The following is a 22,014-nucleotide window of genomic DNA, read 5'->3' on the forward strand; positions in this document are numbered from 1 at the left end:
GAATACCAAATAGGACTATTTACTTAGCTATCCAGCTTTTCCTCATCAATTTCCATACATTGGTCCTCAACTCCACCTCAGGTTTTCCACCACTGATGTCTTTTGTTCCATGTGGGCACTGGCAGACCCTAGCTCATGGCCCCTATCCCAAGACTGCCAGTGCTATGATCAGATTAAATACAGTGGGGGATGTAAAATAAGAGAAAAATCCTCAAGTAGTTCTGAACGAAGGCTCATGGTGCTAGATCTCAGTCCTGCTTCCAATTGAGCTGGAACTACAAAGCAGCAGGGGGAACCTGCCAGGTCAAATCAATAAATAAATATAATGGAGGTAGTTGTAAGGTGCATTAAATAGACCCTACAGATTGCCAAGTTCAGAATCCAGCAGTTTTATGCAAAAAGAAATATTTTCCATTTTCTATCTATTGGGGGGGGGGGGGGACCCATTTAATCCTGGCCCTAACCTTCTTTGGCATAATTGCAAATCAATTCCTATTTTATTTCCAGTTTCATAGAATATATATCTATACACATGTCTATGCTTATTCATCTCAAACTGTTTTTCTGAAATGTAATGTATCTCCCAGTACTAACCTAAATGGATTTTCAAACAGTGTTGCTATTTCTTGACCTCCCCTATCAGCTTCTGTGTGGCTCTTTGCAATTGTGTTTTTCTCCCCCTGGGCTAAATTGTAATACGTCTTACCTTTTTTTTGTGTGATTTTAGAACATTTTAGGATGCATTCACATTAAAAAGCTGTAAATGTAATATATGGCACTGCTATGTCACTACCAAGGTCTCCTATGGCAGCCCAGAATGAAACTCTGTGGCCAGGGTTAAGATTTATGTGCTTGTGTTATTGCTTTGTTTGTATAAACTTTTCTTCAGTAAATACATAGATTAAAAAAAAATCTGCAGTACAATTTTTGAGACTGTGGCAGATTTGTAAAAATTAGCAATATATTTATTTACTACAATAATATTTATACCCAATAATTTGAGAAAATCTCTAAATCTTAGAAATGTTTATTATAAACAAATTATTGTCTAGTATTTTTTGTATGCATGCTATAATCAGTATTTTGATCTATTTTCATTGGTTTTTTTAATTTAATTTCTTTCTCCTCTTTTCTATATTTACTTTTCATGCTTTTCCTGTATCCTCTGTCACTATCTTCCTTCCAAAAGCTGTCAATTTTTCCTCTCACACCCATGATTCCCTCAGTGTTTCCTACTTTCCTTCCTTCAGTGTTATATACATTTTAGTTTCTCCTTTCCTCTTTCACAATATCACCTCTTCTCCTAACCCATGTGTCTAATTTACTCCCCATCCCTCCTTGTCTTCATGTGTTTCCTCCTTTCACCCAGCTCTTCACCTCCTCCTCCACCCCGTTCTCACCAGGCATACCTTCTTTCACCATCATTCCTTCCCACCATGTGTCTCCTCATCTTCTTTTCCCTCTATGTATCCTTTCTCCATGTGCACTTTTATATAACATGTCTTTTCTTCCTGTCTCTATCATGTGTTTGCTGCTCCCTTTACCTTCTCCACCCAGGCTCTCTTCTCAGCACCTGCCACTACAGCCCTCTCTGCAGATTTGATTATCCTTCTTGGTCTCACTGCTGCAGCCACTGCTGATGCTCCTTTTCTGCTGCCAACTGTATGTTTCTATTTAAAAAGCTCAGAACTGCATGGATGGCAGCAGTGACAAAGGATCAAAACAGCTCTGGCAGTGAGAGGAAGAGTTATGTCTGTATGCTGGAAGAAAGAGGAGAGCAGAACAGAGCCAGGTCCCCTGAGAGACAAAGCTAGGTGTGGGCCAAACATCCCCACCCCAACCCTGGGTCCTGCTTACTTGCTTAATACTTGTCGCCTGTTCCTGTGTGCCGGGACCGAGTTAATTCTGCTCTGCTGCACAGGTCCTTCTTCCTGCCACTTCCAATCCCATGTTTGCGGAAACAGGAAATTCTGCATAAGGAGGCGAGGCAAGAGTTAATGCGATAACCTGACACTGCGGCACACTGGATCAGGAGACCAATCAGCCATGCCAGCGTTGGGTGGGCCCCCCTTGGAGACTGGGCCCTGGAGAATCTTGCCTCCCTGTCCCCCTCGGCAGCCCTGAACAGAGCAGCTAAATACTTTCTAGAGGACCAAGGTAGAAATATGAAGCAGTAGCTAACAAAGAATACTGTACAAGGATGGATAAAATGAACAGAGCAGCAGGTTGCTGGGGATGGGAGCAGTGCTGAATTACAGTGCAGCAGCTTGCCTGGAGACAGTGAAAAGAAAGAGCAAGGATGCCGAAAAAGGTGGCAGAATGGGAAAAACAGCAGCAGGTGTGGAATAAAAGATAGAGAAGTCATAATGATGAAAAAAGTTTGGGAAAAGGAGCAGCAGCTGCCATTTTATGTGATTCCTTGAGGTGAGCATGCTAACCTTGAGTTGCAGGATCAGCACTAGCTGTAGCTTTTTTCAACTATGAGGGTAAGAGAAAGTTAATACACTTTTGTTCATGGTGCATATGAGCTTAGAAACTCACTGTCTCCATGCGTGGGATGAAAACAGATCTCTAATTAGAAAATGAATGATATAAAAAATAAAACTTAAGTGATTGCATATGTGTTTGCAAGTCAAGTGGTGCTTAGATGGTGACTCTGGCTGTAAAAACTAAGGCCAGTGCTAGGCAGGCTTGTACAGTCTGGGTCCCACATACGGCAATCCAGTTTAGGATAGGCTGGAGAGGGCTTCAATGAATGGAAATTCCAGTAATTTGGAACATGAGGACAGTGCTGGGCAGACTTTTATGGTCTGTGTCTCGTAAATGACAAGACGGAATCAGATAGGCTAGAGTGGGCTTTAACAGAAACTCAAGTAGATTTCTATGTATCATCAACAATGACACCTAGATCCCTTTCCTGGTCGGTGACTCCTAATGTGGAACCTTGCATTATGTAGCTATAATTCAGGTTCCTCTTTCCCATATGCATCACTTTGCACTTGATCACATTAAACGTCATCTGCCATTTGGATGCCCAGTCTCTCCCTTCATTAAATCTATGTTGGCTTATTTATTTATTTATTTATTGCATTTGTATCCCACATTATCCCACCTTTTTGGCAGGCTCAATGTGGCTTACAATGTATCATATTTGGTGGTAATGGATTAGAACATAATCACTTATTGTTACATAGAGAATTTGAGTAACATAGTAGAAGTTTAGAACAAACAGATATTATAAAAATAGGTCTGGGTAAGGTAAAGGAGATGCATGCATTTATATTTGTTGTTCTGTGTGGTATGCCTTATTAAAAAGATGGGTCTTCAGTGATATTCGGAAGTTAGTTCGTAGATCTTTCTCAGGTTGTGCGGCAGTGTGTTCCATAGCTTGGCACTCAGGTAGATAAAGTTTGCTGCGTGCGTAAGTTTGTATTTTAGACCTTTGCAGCTTGGGAGATGAAGATTAAGGAATGTGTGGGCTGATCTTTTGGCATTCCTAGTCGGTAAGTCTATCAGGTCTGACATATAGGCTGGGGCATCTCCATGGATAATTTTGTGAACTAGAGTACAAATCTTGAACGTTGATGCGTTCTTTGAGTGGGAGCCAGTGCAACTTTTCTCTTAGTGGTTTAGCACTTTCATATTTTGCTTTTCCAGCGCCTATCTATTGATTTCTTTTCCCTAACCTCAATCAGAGCGTTTGGTCTCTCTCAGCAGTGCAGCACAGTCTCAACATTCCACAAGCAGCACAGCTCTGAACATTCCACTCACTGTTCCCACCTTACATACACAGCCTTTTAAAATTCTTTTTCCCTTTACAATGTATAATTTTTCCCAAAAAATGTATTAAACCTACTCCACCCCCCTACTTAACCTCCCTCTAACATTAATTAACTTTAATTCCTCTCCTTCTCACCCTCTTCACTCCCAAACTTCCCAATCTCGAAAATAATAGTGGAAGCACTCTTCACTAAGCAGTTACTTCCACTAAGATGTTCTTGTACCACCCTCAGTTATCAAATTTCCCCTAAAATATTTCTTCCCTCCTTTTTCCCCCTAAAATCACCCCTCTCTCACTCACAAACAGTGCAGCACTTCCTCTCATTTTGACGATCAAACTCACTCTCTCAACTCCCAACTGACTAGCAAGCCATTGCCAAGGCGACCAGGACTCAGCTTGCTCAGCTGTTGTCCCAGGGTGATGTCACTATAGAACCCTGATGTCACTATAGAACTCTTATTGTTTTTCTCTGGAGGAGCTCAGGAAAGATTATTTTAACCCCTTAGGGTTACAATAAGGCTGAAGTCGGACAGACTTCAACGGTCTGTATTCTGCAATGGACAAACACTGGTGAAGATTCTGCAACTCCAGCATTAGGGGAACCAAGGACGATGGTGGACAGACTTCTATGGTCTGTGTCCCACAAATGGCAAAAGACTGGTTAAATGCCTACAGGAGGTGAGTCTCTTTCAGTTGAAAGGAAAATCTGGAATGAGGGGGCATAGGATGAAGGTGAAAGGGGATAGAAGTAACCTGAGGAAATCCTTCTTCATGGAAAGGGTGGTGAATTCGTGGAACGGCCTCCCAGTAGAAGTGGTGGAGACAAAAACAGTATCTTAATTCAAGAGACCTTGGGACAAGTACATAGGATCTCTAAGGGAGTGATAGGGAGAGTAGATGGCATGGATGGGCAGACTGGAAAGGCCATATGGTTTTTATATACCTACATTTTTCTTTGTTTCTCTATGTTTCTAAGATTCAGCAGCTCCAGCATTAGGGGAACCAAGGCTGATGCCCTTCAGCTTTCTATGGTCTATGTCCCACAAATGTCAAAAGACAGGTGAATCTTTTGCAACTCCAGTATTGTAGATCACTTTTTTGTCATTTGCTGTAAGGGTGCTGTGCAGCTGCGGGAGGAGGGCAAGACATCAGACTAGATAGGCCATATGGTCTTTATCTATCTACATTTTTCTATGTTTCTCTGTGTTTCTAAGATTCGGCAACTCCAGCATTAGGGAAACCGAGGCTGATGCCGGTCAGACTTCTATGGTCTGTGTCCAATGCCAAAAGACAGGTAAATCTTTGGCAACTCCAGTATTGTAGATCACTTTATTGTCATTTGCTGCGAATAAGGGTACTGTGCAGCTCAGGGGGGAGGGGAAGACATCTTGTGTGGTAAGTTGAATACTGTCAGGAATACTTGGGGTTGATATATTTTATTTGGGATTTTGCTCACACTTTTTTTTAGTAGTAGCTCAAAGGTGAGTTACAAACAGGTACACTGTGCATTTCTTTGTCCCTGGAGGGCTCACAATCTAATTTTGTACCTGAGACAACGGAGGGTTAAGTGACTTGCCCAAGATAACAAGGAGCAGCAGTTGGGTTTGAACCAGCCACCTCTGCATGTTAAGATTGGTGATCTACGCGCTAGGCTCCTCCTCCACTGGTTATAACAAAGACTCCATCATGTTTGGCTGCCTATATGTGGTTAGAATGGTGGAGACTTGCCAACCAGTGTTTACTCATGGGTGTCTGTGGCCCACACAGAGTGGTGGGTGCAGCTCTGGCCATCTTGTTGGGCAGACTAGATGGACCATGCAAGCCTTTATCTTCCATCATTTGCTGTGTTACTGTATAAGTTTTCTTAATTAGTCACCTTCTGTCCATGCTGAATTCTGCTCACCATTGGTCCACTGATAGCCAGAGATTTTATATTCCGAGGTGCCTGGGTGTTAACTAAGCAAATACCCATTTCTTTGCAAGCCACCTGCAAGTTAAATGTCTCAAAAAATATGAATACATATCACAGTGAATTGTGATCTTTTAAAATTCCAAATAATGAGGGTGACTGTAAGTGAGGAGGTGTGCCACAGCTGCTCGCAGTAAACCAAACTGAGGTACAAGTAACAAAAATACAACCTCATTTGATAAGACTTAATGAGACATTAATGAGCGGTTTAGCATGAATACAGCGACATTACACTAAAACTGTGCTAATACGGTAGCACTTTGCTTTTCTTAGCACTTAGCTAATAAAAGCATTCTAAGTATTTTCATTTTGCATGTCTTCTACAATGACAGCCATATAATTATACAGTATTCTCACTAGGTAGCCAGTGTGCAAATATGGCAAAAATATTTATAGTTACTTTGTGAATGTAAGGAATTTTATTAAGAACTGGATTCTTCTGTTTCTGATGAAATCTAACCAAGCGAAATTCAGCCTGTGTGCCCAGATGTTCAGCGCTGGCCCTTATTCTGAATATCTTGGCACTCAGCGACTGCTGGAGGTTATCTGGATACCTAGAGGACTGCTCAGGCAAGTTAGGATTGTTATTTATTGATCCTATTTGCCCAGATAATTACCTGGACACTGGCACTTTACTGCTCTCCAATGGCAAAAAGAAGCAAGTGACATTTTTATTGTAATTGGGTTAATTCATGTATTTATTTAAAAATTTCTAATCCATCTATCATACTGCTACATTGGTCTGCTTTATTTTTATTACATTTGTACCCCAAGCTTTCCCACTCATATCAGGTTCAATGCGGCTTACATATTATATACAGGTACTTATTTATACCTGGAGCAATGGAGGGTTAAGTGACTTGCCCAGAGTCACAAGGAGCTGCCTGTGCCTGCAGTAGGAATGGAACCCAGTTCCCTAGAACCAAAGTCCACCACTCTAACCACTAGGCCACACCTCCACTTATAACTGAACATAGTTCTATACTCGTCAGACATTAAAAAACGCCTGAACAAATAAATGAGTTTTTAACAACCTTTTAAACTGCACTATGGGCCTCTTTTACTAAACTGTGCTAGCGATTTCTGGACAGCAAATGTGAAGCAGCCCTGCTACGCCAGGAATCACTAGCGCGGTTTAGTAAAAGAGACCTTACATTCTTACACAGATGCAGAGATCCTGGCAAAACATTCTATGGTAATGGACCAGCCATGGAAAATGCAGTCAATCGAGTATTTGCATAATGCGCTCTTTCGAAAGATAATCGCATTGATGCCTCTTATCTGAACTTCCTCCTTGGCAAATAGACTGACATACTCTGCCAGATTCTGAATTTATTTATTTCATACATTTATATCCCACATTTTCCCGCTAATTGCAGGATCAATGTGGCTTACAGAAAACTGTAGTAAGGCTACAGTGCATGAAGTACAATTATACAGTAAGTAAGGTAGTAAATATCATTTAAAAACAACAATATGCAAAAAAGATAATAAAGATAATATACTTAAATCTTGTTAAAACTAGGAGTTAATCAAAATTGTGTTGAACCTAGCATTTTGCGCTGAAATCTAAACATATTCAATAACAACGCATGTAACTTAATCGGCTTAACAAGCTAATCAGCATTGATAACAGCACCTAACATGCAATAACGAGCATTAATTGACAATAATTAAAATTTACGCACACAACTCACTAAGTGTATTCTATAATGAACTGTGCCTAAATTCTAATGCATGCAGTTCAAAAGGGGCATGGTTATGGGTGGGGAAATGGGCGTTCAAAAGTTTACATGCATAGTTATAGAATATGGCCCAGTGAGCGTCAATATATGCGCAGGGATGTACACCATGTTTGCACTGATGTAAATAGAGATGCACAGTTTTAGGCACTGGGAGTTCAACTAAGTGTATTTTATATACTGCTCCTAAATCTAGGTGCCACTTATAGAAAACGCTTAGCTGGAAATGTTTACTGCATGGATTTTTTAGGCACTTTATATAGAATCTGGTCCACTGTGGACAAAATACCAGGGTGCTTGAGGAATCAATGATAATACCTTAAACTGCTCCCTGTATTTCACCAGCAGCCAATATAATTGTTTCAAAATAGGAGTAACATGAACATATCCATAGGCCCCACTAATCATCCTCACCACTGGCATATCTGACTTTGAGGAATCAAGTGCTCTGCATGCATATAATCCTACTTGAACTAAATGCTGTAGAAGGTCCTTTTTGAGAACGTTTACCTGGCAGCATTATTTATTTATTTAAAAATACATTCTGCTTAGTCCACAGTTCCGCTAGGTGTGTCATCAAACAAAGTAAAGTAGATATTCTGCATCTGCTCTTTTCTCTGGCTACATTCTATCCTATCATTTAAATGGTGTCCCTTTTCTCACTTTTTGTATTTATAAACCACTTTGATTGGTTATCCTGAAAAGCAGCACATCAAGTGACAAATAAACATCCAAATATTCAGCAGCACTATAGAGTTAAATGCCCCTGGATATCTCCTTCAGGGTTGGTCAGTGGGATTTAACTGTTTAGGAGCCCTCCTACCTAGTTAAATCCTAATGAATATCCACCTCTAGGTTTTCAAAGAATCCAAGTCTAGAAACTACAGCTATAAGGCTTGCAAATGAATTATTTTTTTTCCCCTGGGTTTATCAGGCAGCAGGGCACTGTTTTGCATGTCTGAGTTGCATCCACAATTACTTAATGCATTTATAATACACTTGATCTATAATTTATTGTAGGAGCAAAGCAAGCACTACTGAAGCACTATGAGCACTATGCCCAGACCGGCACATACCATATATGGCAACATACATGGTTTCAGACATATATGGTATAATCCAGCATGACTGTTGAGTTAGTCACCGAGCACACAGCACCTGTATTGTGATGCATACTAATGACTGGAGGTGGCGTATTTGAACAGCCAACGGAGGTTTAACGGACATACAGAGTTTGTCCATGAAGAACAGTCATCCAGCGTTTATGTGGAAACATTTTCACTGCGTCCATGCGGAAGGTGTGGCGTTTGTAGGAAAAGGACCATTTAGCTGGCAGGACTGAGTTTTGATTATTTGAGTATGATACAATGTATAAGCATGGCAAAACATATGCATAATACGAAACAGTATAAGTATGCAGTTTAAAATGTAAAATCAACTGTTTTGTATTTAAATTAAATACAGGTGTGCAAGGTGAGCGGAGGAGTGAATGTGTGAGGTTTAAATAGTAGGCAGCAGTGCTAGTGAGGTTAGCGGGCATTGCAATATAATAAAATGTTTTGTAATAAAGAAAAAATACTGGAGTCTTTGTGTAGTCGATAATCCAGCATTAACAACCTGATTACAATATGCAAACTCAGACATTTCATCTATAAAGCGTCTAGAACAATGTGGAGACATCATGACCTTATCAGCAACTTCCAAGTACAGTAAAAAAGTGATGTACTTCTGTTAATCACTTGTTTACTGTACTTGGAAGCTGCTGATAAGATCACGATGTTCCAGGACAATCAAGCTGTTATCAAAATTGACGTCAATGACAGTAGGCTATTATCAGAATTGACATCAAATGCAGGACTCTTGGAAACACTGTGGCTGGTCAACATGTACATGTTTATGTTACTCCAAGGACAGAAAGTATGTCAGCAGTACAGATAAGCTTCTGATTGCTTTATAAAAAGGGAGCTCTTATCAGAGATAAAGGTGATGGTGTCAATATCACATCCGAGGGGCAAGATATGCATTGGACCAGATGGACATCTGAGGCACTGCTGACATCTGAAGGACTGCATCAGGTTATGCTCCATATATCTTGTATTATTGTTCTGGGGGTTAGAGTGACTCTTTGTACTTCAGAGTTTAGTTAGGGGTTTATGGGCATTTACTCTAAGTTATCTCGGTAATGAGATCATCTTTGTCCTTATTTCTGTTTTTCATATACCATGTTTGCTGCTATTGTAAATAAAATTGCCCTATTTTTATAATATTTGGGTGTGGGGTTAGTTCCTTCTATTATCTTGGTGCAGAGGGCTTGGATCTAAGGAAAAGGAAAATACAATTGCACCTGACACCAGACTTACTAATGTTAGTCTTGTTTGGGACCCATTTCTGTCATATTTTACACTAAGTGTCAGGTATCCCAATAACACCCCAAACAGAGTGTATCTGTATTGCATCTACAGACTGGATGTTCTACCAAGATCTAGGTCTTTAGCATAGAACAGATCTAGATCCCTAAAAGGGGGAACTGATTTGCACCTCAATATTAAGTTTTAAGGGTGCAAGGGTTGCAGCTCACTTTTTATTCTTCATTTAAGCAGTTAGCCTAGCTACTAGAAGCCTTGGACTGCTTCCTGGGCTTGTTATCTTTTGTTGATAGTTAACTGGAACATAAGTACATAAGTAATGCCACACTGGGAAAAGACTAAGGGTCCATCGAGCCCAGCTGTCCCGTCTTCCGCCGGGACCAACACTCACCTGCTCGCCGCTGGTACCAGTGGACCATGGGGCCCGGGCCCGCCATGGATGGCTGGCCTTCGCCGCAGGTTCTCCGGTGGCCGGCTATCGCCGACCAGTGGGGAGAGGCGGCCATTGCCTTCAGTCCGGCTAAAGAGGATCGCCGGTTGTTCTCACCTTGTTGCCGCCGATGGCCGGCTTTCCACTTCCGGGATGGAACCCCTGCAACATGGCGCCGGCGAAGGATAGCCAGCGTCTCTTCCGGTTGCGGGAGCAAGCAGGGGAAGCGGTGACTAGCGTCACCTCGGATTGGTTACCTGAAGACTCAACCGCAGGAAGCACCAGCTGGGTCCCCGCGCTAATGAGGAGGACTACTTAAGGAGCATCACTCCTCCTAGCCAGTGCTTCGGCTTCTCGTTCCTGAGAGCTCCGCATCATTGGATGGAACTCTGTACCTTGCTATCGAATATTGCCTGCCTTGACCATCGCCTGCTACTGACTCTTCTTGACCGCTGCCTGCCTTGACCATCGCCTGCTACTGATTCTTCTTGACCGCTGCCTGCCTTGACCATCGCCTGCTACTGACTCTTCTTGACCGCTGCCTGCCTTGACCATTGCCTGCTACTGACTCATCTAGACCACTGCCTGCCTCTACCTCTGCCGCCGCGGTCCTCCATGCCGGCGTGCCAGTTCCCAGGGACCTCGGACCAGTTGTCTTCTGGGGATCCAGAGCCACGCTGTCTGCGGGGCCTGTCCGCCCCCTGTTCCAGAAGCCCTGTAGGCTGCCCGCACCTGGAGGCTCAACTTCCAGGGAACGGCGGCCTTCCCAGGCGATGAGTGGGAGTGGGTCGGCTGTCCTCTGGAGAAGGAGGGGTTCACTCCGCCGTCTCCAGCCGGATCCAAGGGCTCACACCAGCAAGTTGCTCATCCTTTGGTGGAGCAAGACAGTAAGCCGAAGCCATGAGCTCGCCGACTCCACCTGACTTGAGGGACCTGGCAAGGATCCTGCAGCAGCAGCAGGAGCAACTGAATGCCCTCTCAGGGGCCTTCCAGAATGTGTGCTCACAGATCAACTCCAGGCAAGCCCAGACGCAGGCTCCACCAGCGGGTCCCCGTGCGAGTGCCACATTTTCAGGTCCTCGCTTTCCTGAGCCTAGCCGGTTCAACGGGACCCCCAAGAACTGCCGGGGATTCCTGAACCAATGCAATCTCTATTTTGAGATGCAACCGGAGGCCTTCGCCTCGGACCGAACAAAGGTCTCCTATGTGATCTCCCTACTCACCGGGTCGGCCTTGGCCTCACCCCTCTGTGAACAGCGGGACCCTATGCTCACGGACTTTGAGGAATTCCAGCGCCGATTCCGGCTCGTCTTTGATGTTCCTGGAAGACCGTCCTCCGCATCCTCGGAACTCCTGCGGATTCAGTAGGGGCCCGGGACCATGGGCGAATACGCCGTGCGGTTCCGCACCCTAGCCTCAGAGCTGCGGTGGAACTCTGAGGCCCTGTCTGCGATCTTCTGGCAGGGATTGCAGGGCCGCATCAAAGACGAACTGGCAGGCCGGGACCTTCCCCCGACCTTGGATGCCTTGAATTATATCTTAGACTTTAGCACTGCAAGGGTGGCCCATGAGAGTAAAGTATACTCAGAGACACAAGAGCCCAACAGCACAAGATCTGGCCAAGCTACATGGCTGTGCTATGGATGATCCTGATTCAGAGGGAATTCCTCCTGTTGCCCCATCTCAGGTCACGGTAGATGTTTCACCACACATCTATTTAGTGAAGAGTACAGTGGACAAGCCCCTCAGGTATATGTGGATGGATGTGCTTTTCGTAGAGACAGTGATAAGGAAGTAATGGCCGGAGATGGTGTGGTTTGGGACATTGCAGACTTTCAAAATCAACTGAAATTCCCACTGGGACATATTGTCGCTGCACTTGTGGCTGTACAGTCCGCTATTAGCAAAGGAGTCAAAGCCATCATCACCTGCACCAAGTCTGACAACATCCATCATATGCTCATGTCTCACCTAACCATCTGGAAAATCAATGACATGCTCAGCTCCAAAGGGAAATCCATCATGAATGGGGATCTCATCCTGATCTTGGGCCAACTGGTTCAGGATAATGACATGATTGTCTATTGGAAGAAGGTGAAAGGGCACACCAGGGTAGACTACCCAGATAGATGAGGTAATGATCTAGCTGACCAGCTGGCTAAGGAAAGTGCTTTATTGGGGGACCCTTGGTTATGCGAACAGCTTGTATCCACACCTTTGTAGTTATCACATGACAGAGGGGGCAAAATTCCTGGCAGACAACCCTGTGGTGCAGTGGTTTGCTGATGAACTCTCATTTGATCTGATCACTGCACAAAAGAAGGACCCAGTTATTGGGAGGTTCTTCAAATAATCCAAGTCTACAAACTACAGCTATGAGACTTGCAAATAAATTATATTTTTTTGTTTCCTGGATTTATCAGGCAGCAGGGCCCTGTTTTGTATGTCTGAGTTGCATCCACAATTACTTAATGCATGTATCATACACCTGACCTATAGTTTATCACCATGAATCTAATGTTGTGGTAATATTGGTAGAAGTTGGTACAGGCATTCAGCTTCACGAATTCAGAAACTATCCTAGGACCAGTCATGTTTTAAGATGGTAATCTTCCTAACAAATAACAAGTGCAGGCTGGCTGCTGTCAATTTGTATGAAAAATATAAAGAAGAGTTAGATGATTTTAGAAAGGTTATTCTGATTTGGAAACCATGTTGACAATGCACAAATCAGCTATGATAGCAGATAAATACATATTGCCATTATAAATTGTACCAGGTTTGTGTTGTTCTTCCATTTTGCTAAGCTCTGCCCAACCCAGGCAAGAGTTATAGCATTCAGACCAATACAACCTGCGTCTCCCTCAAAAAGAAACAGACTATAGGGATGTGATTGAAAAAAGAATTTGTGTAGTTATGTGTTATGTCTTCTACTGAAAGGTGTGAGCAAAATCCAAAGAAAATAAATGTTGTTATACTGTTTGTTTTTTATGTTGGAATGACATTTCAATATAAGTTTTGCTGCTTGTGTCATTTTCATTAAAACCAATAGGGGATGCAATACGCACGCTATCTTTGCCTGTAATTGTGCTTCACGTTATTAGGGGACTGGAGATTATCATTGTTGAAGGGTATGACAAGGCAAAGAATTTTAAGAATGTACAGTAGTGCTCCCCCCCCCCCCCCAGGAAAACCTGTATGGTAGATTCACCTGTTTGAAAAGGAGAGGCATGTAGAGGTAGTCTGAATGGAAAATAAGGTGGAAGACTCAGAAAGACAAAAAGCTGGACAGTACCTTGCATTCCATGCTAGCAGTTATGTCTTCATTCAGGTTCTGTTTGGGAAAGGAGGGACAGTCTGATGGCCAGCTTGGTGAAGCATTCAGGGAAGGGAAACTTTGTAAAACCAGAGGAGCAAAAGGGAGGGTTCTTTCTTGAACCTTGAGGTAACAGCCCCCAAAGGAACTGACACCGAAGTATGTGGAAAGTCTCAAGGAGAAGATCACAAGAAAGCATGGATAAAGTGGTGCAGTTCAGAGACCCTGAAAAGGCTTGCAAAACTTGAAACTGGATCAAAGAGAAGCCTTTACCCACAGAAGGGGAAGTGGCTATAAGGAAGAAGAGCCTGAAAGTGTGTGAGGGCCCAGGAGCATCAAAAGTTGTTCAAGCCATGGTAAAACAGTGTTGAGGAGGTTCACTGAAGATAATTCTGTGTTACTGAAGGAATGGAATGAATTGTTTGTGGTTGTATTGATTGAATAAATTGTTTCTGGTTAGATCAGTTTCTACAATTATTTTTTTCTTTTTCTTTTTTTTTTCTAACTAATAGCTAATTAAAGTTCTCCTAAAAAAAAAAAAACAAATGGGCTTTCAATAATTTACAAAATGACAAAAGGTCCTGTTCCCTATAAGCCTCAGTTGGCAAAGTGCTCCAAGCTTTTATTGCAGCTACTGAGAAAGCTGGTGCACAAGATTGAAGTTTCCTAACTTCCCTAACTGGTGGTACTTCAAATAGATCATGCTGATATGATCGAAGGTGACCCAAAGAATTGTAAAAGTCAGCTAGATGTGTTAGTCCAGTGGAATTTGCAGCTCTCAAGACATATGAGAGATCACATGGCAAAGGGGCTGTATCGCTATATTTGTCACCATGCCACAGCTCTGGAATAACCATTAAGCAAAATAAGCACAAGCATAGGGCACCCCAGAAATTTTCCCCCTAGCTATCATGCCCTTAACTCTTTCACTACTGTCTGCCATACCTATTATCCAAAATGAATTTCAGTGTTTTTCTAATCATTATAAATATACGTATGATGTTTTGTTTCTTACAATAATGATATTTTTCAGCACTGATGAGTCTTAGGAGTCTGTTTCCACATGATATTGCCGACACAGACCATTCAAAGTGAATTGGCTGTGTCGACACTAGCGCACAGCCATCTGCACTAGCGGCTTAGTAAACCCCAGCATTAATGTCCTGTCAGTTAAGCAATGGAAGGGCCGAGGGGCATCATTGTTGGACTGTGCTTAGGGCATCAATTAGCCTTTATCTGGCCCTGCCATGCCGGAAATCATTTGAATTTCAGTGTTGATTTGGTAATACATAGAAATAAAACAAAACATAGAAAAGAAAATAAGATGATACCTTTTTTATTGGACTAACTTAATACATGTTTTTATTAGCTTTCAAAGATAACCCTTCTTCAGATCAGATTTGAAAACAAATAGTGAGCTATATTGATTGCTTTTGGTTTGTATTTAAAAATACAATGGTCAATATTCAGTTGCAGCAGTCAGCATTTTATTAAACACTAGTAAACAAAGGCCCGTTTCTGAGTGCAATAAAACGGGCACCAGCAAGGGTTTCATGGCTGCATGGCTCGTCGTGGTTTTACCTGGTTCGTGGCGTGCACCGCTGCTGTTTCCGATGTAGCTCTGTGTGGGTGGCGGTTTTCGTGCCCCGCCCTCGACGTCATTGCGTTTTGACGCGAGGGCGGAGCAGAGCTACAGTGTGGAAATCCGGAGTTTGTGGCCTGAGTAGATCGTTGGAGGTGAGAATCTGCTCCGCCCTCAACATCATAACGTTTGACGCGAGGGCGGGGCCCAGAGACTGTGATTTTCGTGGCTTCAGAGCTTCGAACATATGAACCTTGGTTTCAGTGACGTCAGCAGACAATAGAATGTTGAGGGTGAGTTTTATATATATAGATTGACCATCAAAACATATCCAGATATTCAATGACAATATCCTGAGAGTGGCCAGCACTAATAACATTGGAACTTACATTTACCCTTTCACCTCTCAGAAATAACAAATTATCACACCAAAAAAATATAAAGTGGCAGGACATTGACCGCAGCTTTATTAACCACTAAACACCACTTATGAAAATCATAACATCAACATTTCTTACTGATCCTCAACTCCCACAGCAAAATTCTAGCTGTTTCCTCCCTTCCAATTACTTATTCAGTTTAAATAACCCCAATGCAGTGTCGCAGTAGCATGCAGAAAATCTCATGGTGGTATTGCACATAAGCTAAAACCCCCATTTCACTTTAAACATGGCTCAGGGCAGCTCCGACAATGTTATAAGCTCCATGCTTAATTGTGAGACTCCCTAAAATTGTCACTTATTCACTCTTTCACCTCTCACAAATAACAAACTATCACACCAAAAGTGGCAAGACGTTGGTCGCAGCTTTATTAACCACTTAACACCACTTAAGAAAATCATAACCTCAACATTTGTTACCCATCCTCAACCTTCACAGCTAGATGGCATCATACTAGCTGTTCCCTCCCTTCCAATTACTTATTCAATTTAAATACCCCCAACACCCACTCCATGGTGTCGCAGTAGCATGCACAAAATCTCATGGCGGTATCGCACATGAGCCAAAACATAATATGACTTCACAGAGCCTAACCAATTCCAATATACTTTCTCTTTATAGCATCAATCAACTTCATCCCCACCATAAACGATGACAGCATTAGCTTGTCATCGCTTCCCCCACACAAACAGCTGCAGCCTGCCTGCCAAAACATGACTCTCTAACAGGTCCTGAATGTCACTTTAAAAGTTGTCCAACTCAATATCTGACAAATGCTCACCATCCAGATGATATAACCTCGGACAGTCTCTACTAATTAACTCATGGGATAATGTCATCCCTCGGATAACAACCACAAAACGGGCCACTTCAGAATTCTCCCTCTTTCTCAAGTGCTGTACTGCTTTTAACTTCTGAATCCCTCTCCACACCAACCTAGGCATTATAGTAGACCCAGGGCTTTTTTTGAGGGGGTACTTGGGGGTACTGAGTACTAGCACCTTTTCCATTTTCTGCTAAAATTGACCCATGGACCCTAAGTTTTAATGAAAAAGCTCAGGCTCTACACACCAATTCTGCCTTGTCATAGATTCTGTGACTGGTTGCAGGGGATCTGGCTATTGTGGGGTGAGTCCCCTCAGCGATCACCCCACCCCTGAAGGGTGGCCTAGCATTTGAGTACCGGCACCTTTTTTGTTAGAAACAATGCACTGAGTAGACCAGACATAATGAGTTAAAGGGAAATAACAACAAGCAATGAAGAAAGTCCTCTTCATTAAGCTTATCAACTCAACCCCTTTTACTGACCAAAGATCATTCCCCCCCCCCCCCACCCCCACCCCCAAATGGATTATCACTACTTATGGAGAAGAGAAGCATCAAGTTTGCAGCAAGGTAGGAAAAAGCTGCTCCCATGTCATTCCCAATATGCCCAGTCATCTAATGCAAACTCCAAATGCTGCTAATCTCAAATTGGAATCTCTGCTCACATCTGAGCCCAGAACACATAAGAATGCCCACGGAGCCACACACAATCGTCAACAGGCCAGAAATCTTAAACTGAAACTACAAAATATAAAATTAACCATCCATTCCCAAATAACACACCCGCAGAATTATTGCTTCAGTAAAAGTAACAAATGTTATCCTGTACTTCTTTACAGGTAGAAGTGACAAAACTTTTACGTAAGTACAGTAACTAGTTATATTTACTTAGCTACTATACAACACTGTGAATATTGCTGGTATCCAGATAAGTGCCAGTGACCACAATACACCTATAGTCAGCACCAGTACAAAGTAAAGCCTGTCGTTGAATATCTGGGTATAAAACACCCATGGCAGTTTGGGTTTAAAAAAAGACTGACTGCAGCAGTCTGACTACTATACCTTACATTCTTTATTTGTAATTTTTCGTGTAGCATTTCCCCATCACAAAGACCTAGCTCCTCCATGCCCTGGGCCTGATACCCCCAAGCTCTCTCCCTGCTCAGGCTCAACCCACCTCTCAGCAGTCTCACTTCTCCGTAGGTTTGATCTCCTTCCTACCTGCCTCCCTGGCAGATTCAATGCTGAGATTTTTCTGCCCCTTCTCCAAGGTACACTCTTCCCTCCTAGTTTTCTGTCCTTCCCTTTCTATTCCCTAACAAGACATCCTCTCAGTTCTCTGTTCATTCTTCTTTTTCTCACCCGCCCCTCGGGCTCTCTCTCAATCACCCCATAGCTCTTTTTCTCATTCCTCTTTCCAGCACACACACCCCATGAGTCTTTCTCAAATACCCTCCCCCACTCCCATAGATATCCCTCAGTCCTCACCCCAGCACACATACCCCATGGTAACTTATTTTCAAGCTCCCACCTCAGGTGCGCACTGCACCATAGCTCTCTCTCAATCCTCACACTCTCCAAGCATACACTCCACCGTAGCTCTCTCTCTCTCTCTCTCTCTCTCTCTCTCTCTCTCTCTCTCTCTCTCTCTCTCTCTCTCTCTCTCTATCTCTCAAATTCACTTACCAGGCATACAAACCTCCATAGCTCTCATACTCCTATACACCTTTCCAGCTCTCTGTTTCTTCCTTCCTCTGGTACATATATATAGCATCTCCCTTCCTATGGCACACACCTACTCAGCACCCCTTCCCTTTTTCTTCTCCCCTCCCCACTCCATCTCCAATTCTCATAAGCACAAGCGGAAGAGGAGGAGGAGAACAGCTGCATATTGAGCCACATCCTCCTCCTCCTCTGCCGCTCTGGCTCAGATTTTTGAATTTGAACCATACAGGCCACTCTAGAGTTCCATGGTTTAAATTCAACAGCCAATCCAAGGTAACAGAGGAGAGAGGATCCAGCCTGACCTGCAAGTGCTCTCCTCCTCCTATGCTTTTGCTAATCAGCACGGGGTGGGGGGGGGGCGGAGGGAAGGAGAGAAACATGGCAAGAGGGGAGGGGGATGCCACGGGGAAGATGCCACTAGAGTGGGGATGGGAGGGCAACAGTGCAAGTTGCTATTGCCTGCTGGTTCCAGTGAAGAATTCTGTAAGGAAAGAGCTGAATTCTGCACAGGAAGAACATTCTGTGCAAATTCTGCAATGTGCAGAAGCACGGAATTCCCCAAGGAGTAAAGTGCTGTACCTAAAGCATTAAATAATATAAGAAATAAAAGACAAGAAAATATACTACATGATCCACAAAAGAAAAGAGCCAAGAACAGATCTGAGAAAAAAAACAAGCTCATATTAGTTTTTTTAAAACAAAAACTATAATAAAAAGAAGGCATGTCATAATCTAGTATGAACTACACACCATTAGCTTATCTTATTGGTCTCCCACTCATCAAATAGCATTGGCCAGGTCAAGCCTCTTTAACTTCTTTAACAAAGCCATGCTAGCGATTCCTGTGTAGTAAATGAGAGGAAGCCCTTCCAGTTCCTATGGTCTTCCTCTCATTTGCCAATTCCTTAGTTGCAAAGGCTCAAAGCCATACATTTCTTTCTTTGCACTTGAATGGAAAAATCCAGGCTTTTAAATTTCATAAATAAAGCCTGATGATTTCTGAAATGCAAGCCAGAGAAAATATATTAAACTCTGGAATTCGTTGCCTGAGAATGTGGTAAAAGAAGTTAGCTTAGCAGGGTTTAAAAAAAGTTTGTTTCATTTCCAAAAAGAAAAGTCCATAAGCCATTATTAAGATGAACTTGGGAAAATCCACTGTTTATTTATACGATAAGCAGCATTAAATCTGGGATCTTGCCAGGAAATGTGACCTGGGCTTGATAGAGCTTTGCTCTGTCCCAGTATGGCAACATTTATGTTCTTATCCTTGGGAAAGATCAGAGTAACTAGCAAAGTCCCCTTTTTAGATTCCTCTACCTTTGAACTCTCAAGAAATGTCACTTGTCCAGTAATCCCATCACCAGGGAGAAAGCATACGCTGCTAACTGGGGGAGATCCTGTTCAGGGATCTTCAAAACTTCCTACAGATTATAGAAGTGTGGGAAAAAGCAATCTGAAGAAAACACAGAATATGTGAACCCTCACAGTATTTTCAGGATGTTCAAGCCTTGCAATGAATTATGCCCCTGAAGCAGACCAGTCTGTACTTGAGAAACTTGCACAACTTGCTGTTCCAGAGTGTGAATCCTTCCAGAAAAGTCTTTTTGATTAGTCTCCTTTCCTGGGCTCATGTCCATAAATGAATATCAGAGGAAATCACAGCTAATAAAACACCTGTTTTTTTCTAAAGATGCTAAAGCCACCCAAATATAGGTTAAAGCTATATTAACTGGCCTCAGGAGGAAAGAGCTAGATGGCATGTCCACCAATGCAGATGCTATGTTAGGGGGAAGAGCCAAAGTGCCAAACCATCCCAGGGTGAAGACTCACTACCTCCAAACACAATCACAGCTTTTCCTCTAGGAATTCCATTCTTATTCCTCTATCTCCACCTCCCTGTTTTGGCTGCTCCTGTATATTTCACCTTGGCTCAGGTCACTCCCCGATCAGCACTAGTGAGTCCTCAGCAAGCCTCTGTGGCCTTACTTCTTGCCACTAGCCCCAGATCAATCAGTGCAGGAGGAACAGCCCTATTTCTGAGCTTAAGGAAAGACCAGAGTCCAGTCAGGCATCTGCTCCCACAGTCACCCCAATACTGAATGCCACCAGAGACATTCCTGATTTTCACTGACAAGGACCTCTGATATGGTGGACTGACAATTCTGAGAAGTTATCAGGATAGCAGAGTGGTATTCCCAAACTTTCCTTTTTTTTTTTTTTTGCCCACGATACACCTGGGCAAAAGACAACAAACAGAACATTTGCATAAGTTCAAACCACATCTTCTCCTGTGCTATATTGATTTTTGAGAACTAAGGTTGGGAGCCAGAGAATCAATGTATTTTATAACATTATTAAGAAAGAAGTCCTGTGGTGTCTCACTTTAGCAGGAACACATTGCTTCTGCTCGCTAAACCAAATGGCCACACAGTCCTGAGAACTGAAAACAGCAGAAGCTTAATCATTTTTGGTTTTAGAAAGGAACTTCTACCACCCATGCTATGTTATGTTACAGTATATATAATTATAGACTGCCTTATCCCTACAACTGAAGCAGGTAACAATGTGAAAAACTGACTACAACATCAGAAATTATAAATAAAATACAGTCATACTTTTTTTTACAGTTTAGTGTTTTTATTGATTTTCAATATACAGGTAAGACAATGAATAACAATCTTGAAGCCAGGAGCACTGTACATATTTGTCTAAAAGACAATAATGAAGAAAGGAGGGGGGAAGGAGGATATGTGACAAAGCATATTTCACGCATAAGCCATAGATAGCATGAAATACAGCAAATAAGCAAACATAGCATATGAGACTAAGCATCTTTAAAATAAGGTACAAGTGGAGACCATTTTTGCACATGCAAAGCAAAATGGAATGACTTTTTAGCAAAATAGGTTTCATACTTGTAAGTTTGAAACAACAAATTCCACCATTCTTGGTAAGTAACGTTATATAAGGATTTCCAATGCAAGAAAATTACTTTTAAGGCTAAAGATAGCATGGTATTAATAAGAGTACATTCATTAGATTTAAGAACACCTTTAAAACATTGGTCTTTAAGTACCACATACTTGTAGGACATTGAACCAGAAAGATGGAATACGTCTACCATTAATAGCCATATGTCATTCCAATAACTCTGAATACACATACAATCAAATACAAGGTGCTTTAAATTGCCTTGCTGAGATTGACAAGACCAACATAAGTTAGAGCTAGAGGAATCAATAGTGTGCAATTTAAGAGGCGTCCATAATGATCTGTGCATGAAAAAGTATAAAGATTGCAATGCTGATGAGGATTTAGAACACTTAAATAAGGAACTCCATAGCTGCTCCCATAACTTATCTGAGATAGGTTGTTGGATGTCCTCCTCCCAGCATCTACGTAAACCTGAACATTTAATAGGAAGCTTACTTAGGATATATTTATAAATGTGGGAAGCAGCGTGGCCTGTATGCTGGAGCCGTAAATTTATGTCAACAAGTTCTGGAGTTTGAGGCATACGCTGAACTTATAAGTTGCTTTTCCTTAGCATAGAGGTAATCTGTAGCCATTGATAAAATAGAGAATCAGGCAGCGAGAATTCAGTTTTCATATCTGCGAAAGATTTCCAAGTTTGATTTTTTTAAGTCAATAAAAATCATTAAGGGTCCATATGCCTATGCCCTGCCAATGAGACCATGAAACTTGCTTTTTATCAATTTTAAATTTAGGGTTGTTCCAGACAGACACACGTGCTGTAGAAGACCAGGGAATACTTAAAGACTTATCAAAAGATGACAGCAACGTATGAGCAGTATTAATGATCGGATTAGAGAC

Source organism: Microcaecilia unicolor, chromosome 1 (assembly GCF_901765095.1).
Source record: "Microcaecilia unicolor chromosome 1, aMicUni1.1, whole genome shotgun sequence".
Taxonomy (NCBI): Eukaryota; Metazoa; Chordata; class Amphibia; order Gymnophiona; family Siphonopidae; genus Microcaecilia; species Microcaecilia unicolor.